This window comes from Tinamus guttatus, unplaced genomic scaffold (assembly GCF_059628265.1).
Source record: "Tinamus guttatus ecotype Peru unplaced genomic scaffold, ASM5962826v1 Tinamus_guttatus_pri_ptg000546l, whole genome shotgun sequence".
Classification (NCBI taxonomy): domain Eukaryota; kingdom Metazoa; phylum Chordata; class Aves; order Tinamiformes; family Tinamidae; genus Tinamus; species Tinamus guttatus.
The window spans coordinates 1,752,811-1,759,198 of record NW_028289080.1 but is presented as its reverse complement, the minus strand read 5'-3'; positions in this window follow the sequence as shown (position 1 = coordinate 1,759,198).

The window sequence follows — 6,388 nt, the reverse complement described above, 5'->3', positions numbered from 1 at the left end:
TCCTGGACCAGTACTGCTCCCATAGTGGGGAGGGCAATATATAGGCAGAGATGCAAGCCCCACTGCCAGGGGAGCCTATCAGTGCAGCAAACACCTTTTGAGACGATATCAGGAGGCTTATCTCCCATCTGACGAAGCCCCAATCTCCAATAAAGTTCTCCATCCACGTGCATGCCCATATATGCATCTCGGATCCGCTTCTTGCGGATCTCGTGTCCGCCCAACTAATGGCTGGGTTCTTGCACAGCTCTGCCTATGGACATCTTGATGAGCTAAGCAGGGGTTCCAGCTGGGTGCCTGCAGCATGTGCAGGGCATGCCTGGGCCCTTCCTATCCCTGAATCCATGAGGAGCTGGGGCTGGCAATCCTGACAGGCACTGTCCTCGGGCAGCCTCTGCTGCATCTTCCTTCCTGCTGTGGGACCAACCCTGCAACAGGTCCCTCTTCACCGCAATCCTCCACTTGGGACCAAGCACTGGAACTGCCTCTGGGATCTAAACATAGAAAGCTTCAGGGTGGCACCAAGTCAGACCCATTCCAGGGCTCTATGGGACATTTTGAGGAAGGACTTGGCTCCTCCTGGCAGCCTGTGCATGGAAGGAGGTGGTGTCTGGTTGCTTGCAAGTGTGACACCCACAACCCAGAAGCCCCCATAGAGATTAAGCTTGTCCCACGGAGCTCTGAGGCAGCTAGGACGTGGTTCCCCTGCTGAACATGAGCCCTGAGGGGAAAGGAGTTGTGGCAGGCTGAGTGCCACTGTTTTTCAAAGCACATGCATCTGCTGGGCCACTGAACAGTCTATATCACAGCACCTGTTTCTATATCTCCTCATCCAACTACATTTCATGCTACGACAATGTGAGCCTTTGGTGTATCTGTATCTCTTTATAGTGCCACAAAGAGCTGGAGCAAATCCAGAGCAACTTGGGAGCTCTGGGGACAAAGGTGAAGGGCACAGGAGACTGGTGGTGCTGCCCTGGACCCTGCCACTCTTGGGAGGACAAGGGTTTGCTCCAGGTTAACTCCATTCCGTGTGGGTGCTGTCACAGGCAGAGCTTTGCCTTTGTGATCATCACATTTAATCTCCCCAGCATCTGCCTGAGTGCAGAGCAAGCAGGAGGGCATGAAGGACGGCCTCCACAGAGCACCATAAAGCCTCAGGAGGGCTACCTCGCTAAGGTGGCCTGAGCTCCAGTGCAAAAGGGCATTTTGAGAAGGAGGAAACCAGGGTGAGCTTTGCCAGCAAGGTCTCTCAGGTGGCTGTGCTTAGGGAAAGGCCTCAGGCAGTAGTTAGTGCATAAGGATCAAGAAAGGACTGAGCTAAGAAATCTTGGTGCCTCCTGGGAGCCTGTGAACTACACCCCGTGACACCAAGGGAGCAGACAGGTGTCCCTTCAGAGTTGCCCTCCTCTTCTCTGAGTGGTCATTGAAATGGAAAAACATTTACTGGGTGCAATAGTAAGGTATGTCATAACATTTGAAAACTCTGAGGACTTTGGAAAGATACAATGCTGCGGAGACATTCTCGTGATCTGAAATGCAGCTGGCTGAGCAGGAGCAGGTGGTGAGGGGTGAACTGTTCAGTGGGACCACAGATCTGTGCTGGGGCAGGAGTGCAGTGATTTGCCCTGTACTGCCCCACACCAGCACCTGGGCTGCCATGGTGGCTTCCTCGTGAGAGTTGGCATGCAGAGGAAAACCACCTCCTTCCTAGTGCAAGCCGGGGCAAGGAGAGCTGCTGCGGGAGCTGGTGGGTTGTGGGACACACAGCTTCAGGGAGTACAGGCAGCTCCTCCTTCTCTCTGTCGGCCCCTGCAAGGAGCCAGAGTTGTCCTGCATGCTCTCTAGGTAGGCCCAGGCCAGGACCACCTCCTGGGTGTCCTGGGGTTTTCCATGCGCAAGCAGGGATTCCATGCCAAGGCAACATATCTGGCCATGGAGAGGATTGTTTTGCTAGTTTATGATTTACCGTACAGCCGGACCCCTCAAGGTGCTAGGGCGCTACTGCCTTTCAGGTGAACATGGGCCCAGATGGGCAGTAATGGAGAAAACTCCCATCTCTGGAGGTTTAGCAAATAGCATAGCACAGCTAAAACAGCATAGAAAAGTTAGGCCTTTCTGCAGGTATGGTCCAACCCCCCAGGGAATGTCTATGCCAGCAGCAATAATTCCATTCTTCCCTTGAGTGCCGCCAGGTCCTGCTCTGTTTCTTCATTTAATCCAGATGTGTTCAGTCTTTAAATAAAGCAAGAAAAGGACAAGAACTGGTCAAACTACCCTAGATACTGACTGCCGCATGTGACTACAGGGCAGTGTAGACCTACATGGGATACACTGTCCCTGCCCCACAGCATCTGGCCCCAGGGTGCCTGCATGGCCACTGCCCTGCTGCCAACCCCACTCCCTGCCCATGGATTTAGGTGCCCTGGGGCTGCTGGCCCAAAGGTGACAAGGAGCCTCTCAGGGCTGCTAACAGCACCTTGCTGTAGCCTGTGTCCCCGGGTGTGTCATATAAGGAAAGGCTGAGAGTCCTGGGCTGCTTCAGCAAAGAAAAACAAATCCTGAGAGCAGGGGAAACATTTATGAATATAAATAACTGAAGGGAGAGCATGAAGAGAATGGGGCAGACTCTCTTCAGCGATGCCCAGGGATGGGATGAGAGATAAGGACACAAAGAAACACAGGAAGTTCTGTCTGAACAGCAGCTAAAAGTTCTTTCCTACGAAGGTGACAGAGCACTGGAACAGGATGCCCTGAGAAGTCGTACAGTCTCCCATGCTGGAGATGTTTCAAAGGTCTGGAGCAAATTCAGAGCAATGCAGGAGCTCTGGTGAAGCTAAAGTGCACAGGAGAGTCTTGGCGATGCCCTTGACTCTGCTGGTCAACAGGACTACTCGAGAAGGACTTTGGACACTCCTGTGTTAACACTGCTCTGTGTGGTTGGTGTCACTGGTAGAGCCTCTTCTTTGTCATTCTCAGCTTTAGCCTCCCCAGACTGAGTGCAGGACCCCCAGCAGGGCATGAAGCACAGCGTGCACCGAACACAAGAGCAGTCTGGAGGCATGGGAGAGGAGCTGACATCTCAGACACGACCTGGCTAAGCTGGACTGAGCTCCAGTGAAAAGGGACATGTCCAGGAGGAGGAAGTGAGGACGAGCTTTGCCAACAAGGTCTCCCAGGCCCCTGCGCTTAGGGAAAGGGCTCCCACAGGATTGGAGGCCCCAGTGGTGCACGAGAACCGAAAAAGGGCTGATGTGAGAAACCCTTATGGCAGTCTGAAATGTAGCTGACCGAGCAGAAGGAGGTGGCAAGGTGCTGGCTGTTTGGTGGGCCCCGCAGACACATTGCTGGGGCAGGAGTGCAGTAGCAGCAGCTACGCCCCATGTTGTCTCAAACCAGTACGCGAGCGGCCACAGCCACTTCCTGGCGGGGGCTGGTGTGCAGGGGGGGAAGCCACCTCCTTCCTGTCTCAGCTCTGCTGCTGGGAGCCAGCACAGCTGCTGCGGGCGCTTGTGGGCTGCGGGGCGCACACGTGCTGGCAGCTGGGCAGCATCTCCATGGGCCTGCAGGGCCCTGCAAAGTGTCCTGGGAATCCTTTTCTTGTAGGGGGTTCCATGCATGAGCGGGGCTCCCACGCCCAAGCAATGGCCCCAGAGAGGAGGAGATTGCGTGGCTGATTTACAGTCTACTCAGGCTCTGCAAGAAGCAGTAGGATGTTCAAGTCTCACCTCTTTCACAGGCTTTGAGGCCCAATGAAAGTGGTGTGACCTGCTGGCACAAGCTATTTCTGCATGCTGCTCTCCATCTGCTGCCTGCTCCCTCTTAGCCATATCCCACACCTCCACGCCTAGGGGCTGTGCTCACATCCTCTGCTTGCACTGCCCTGAGCTCTCTGGCTCCAGCAGCTCTACATCTGCTTTCTGAAGAAAGCTCCACAGTGGGAGAGTCCTGCTGCGTCTCAGTCAGATCCTCCTTTGGGCATTATGGAGTGGGAGCCGGACTCCCAGACAATCTCCCTGGATGCTTTGGGCATGGAGAGCGCCGCAGGGTGCTCAGGTGTGATGGCAGGAAGGAACAAAGACCGCAGCACAACAGGATTTCTGGGGCTGGACCCAGGGACTTTACAGGGCTTCAGCAGACTAACACACATACTCACAGGTAAGAGCGGTGTTAAAAAACAGCGAGAGAAAGGACCCTCCCGCTAACTGTGGCGTCTACAAAACTACAGACACCTTCAGAAATACAAAAATCCTAGTGTAAGGATGAGATACGTAAGTATATAACTGTTGTGAGCTGGATCCAAAGCTCTGTTGGACTTTATTCTCTTGACCGCAGCCAGCTCCTGCTGTGTTTCTTCATTTAATCCAGATGTGTTCAGTCTTTAAATAGAGCAAGAAAAGGACAAGAACTGGTCGAACTACCCTAGATACTGACTGGTGCATGAGACTGCAGGGCAACAAAGACCTTGATGAGGATACATTGTCCCTGCCCCACAGCATCTGGCCCCAGGATACCTGCACGGCCACAGCCTGGCTGCCTTCCCCACTCCTCGTCCATGGATTTCACTGCCCTGGGGCTGCAGGGGGAAGTGTGACAGAGAGCAGAAGGGACTCAAGGCCCCACAGCCCATGGGATTTGCCACACTGGCCTGAGGTCACAGCGGCCCGGAACTCTTGGTTAGCTCTTTAGCTCTGGGGCACACAAGTCTAGAGAGTGCAACTGTCCAGGACACCCCAGGACCTCCTTGTTGTTGGAGTGAAAGGCATAGGCCATGCAGGGTCCAGGTGCCTGTGGGTCTGTGAGGTCTCTGCCTGGCAAAAAAAAAAAAAAAAAAAAAGCCAAAGCCAAACAAACAAACAAAAACCACTCAGACTGTGATGCCCAGAGAGCCACCCTTGAAGGGGCATTTCTGGTCAAGCACAAATGGAGAAGCCTGAGAGCTTTTCCTTGGATGTCGGGGCAGTGGAGTAGAGAACGATCAGGGAAGGCCCGTATCCCTTACCCCAGTGTCCACAGCCGGCAGGCAGGATGCTTCAGTAGCTGGCAGAGCTGCTGCACCCCAGCACATCCAAGCTCATTGTCGCTCAGATCCAGGCAGGTCAGGCTCTGGTTGACAAGAAGCAGAGCAGCCATGGCCCAACAGCAAGTGCCTGTGAGACGGCAGCTCCCTAATCTGTGTGACCAAAGCAAAGACAACAGCAACAGGGCTTTAAGTGACAGATTATCAAGGTGGAAGAGAGAAATCACAATGCTCCACTTGGAAATGTGGAACTGGCTGTGCAGGGACAGAAACAGCACAGTCAGGGTCACACTCCTGTCCAGAGAAGCTGCAAGTGCTGCCTTCCCTGCCCTTTACCTAGCACATCCGACCCCACATCAGGGAGGGCCGAGTGCTGGAGGAACCATGACTTCAGAATCTCCTCTTTCTCCCTGGAGTGTGACTGGGCTGAATGGCAGATCTGGCCATTTTAATCATGCAAGGCCCTGCTTGTTCCATTGGGTCTAGGCACCCTTTTGCAGCCCTCCCAGTTGCTTCTCCCAAGAAACACTGTCTTCCTGCTCTCTAGGAAAGCAGGCAGAACAGGCCAGGCTGTTGGTTGCTTGGGGATTCCCATACCCAGTCATTGCCATCCCCAAGCTTCCCTTGGCTCCCAGCATCCTACTGAGAAACACGGAGCCTTCCCAAGACCCTGCTATGACACAAGCCAAGGCCATGTGGGGCCCAAAAATCCACAGAGTGGGAAATGCAAACTCACGGACTTGTGATGGCGGAGTTCCAGAGGAAAATGCCAAGATTCCTCAGTGTTTTCCTTCTTTTTCTTTTGGCTCCACTCCTCACTGTAATAGGTCAGCTGGTCTCGTAGGGCACTGCTCGGTTCTGTGGCCCTTACCGCAGCGTCTGCAGCTGGCAGGTGAGATGCTGAAGCCCTTCACACAGCAGCTGTATACCAGCATCTCTATGCTCATCATTATAGGACAAATCCAGCTCCATCAGGTGCCGGTTGGTGCGTAGCACTGTGGCAAGATCCTCACAGCAGGCGCTGGTGAGGTGGAAGTACCATAGCCTGAAGATGAAACATGCAGAAAAGTACTTCATGGCTCATGACCGCTCATCCAAGTGGAGGTCCTGTGGGCCACCTCACTCCTGGTCACCCAGCAGCAATCAGGAGCAGAAGCACTACACACCACGACCCTCCCAAACACCCTGCATCTTAGTGGGTGACACTCTCTACACTACTGCCACTATGGGGGGGTTCCTGCCTTTAAGCTATTTGCCCTGAGCACCTCTGTGTTGGGAAGAGCAGACACTTGCAGTGGACAGTGCATCCCTGGGAAAGTGGGGCAAAGGGATGATCATGCCCTGCAATGACTTTTTCCCATCCATCCC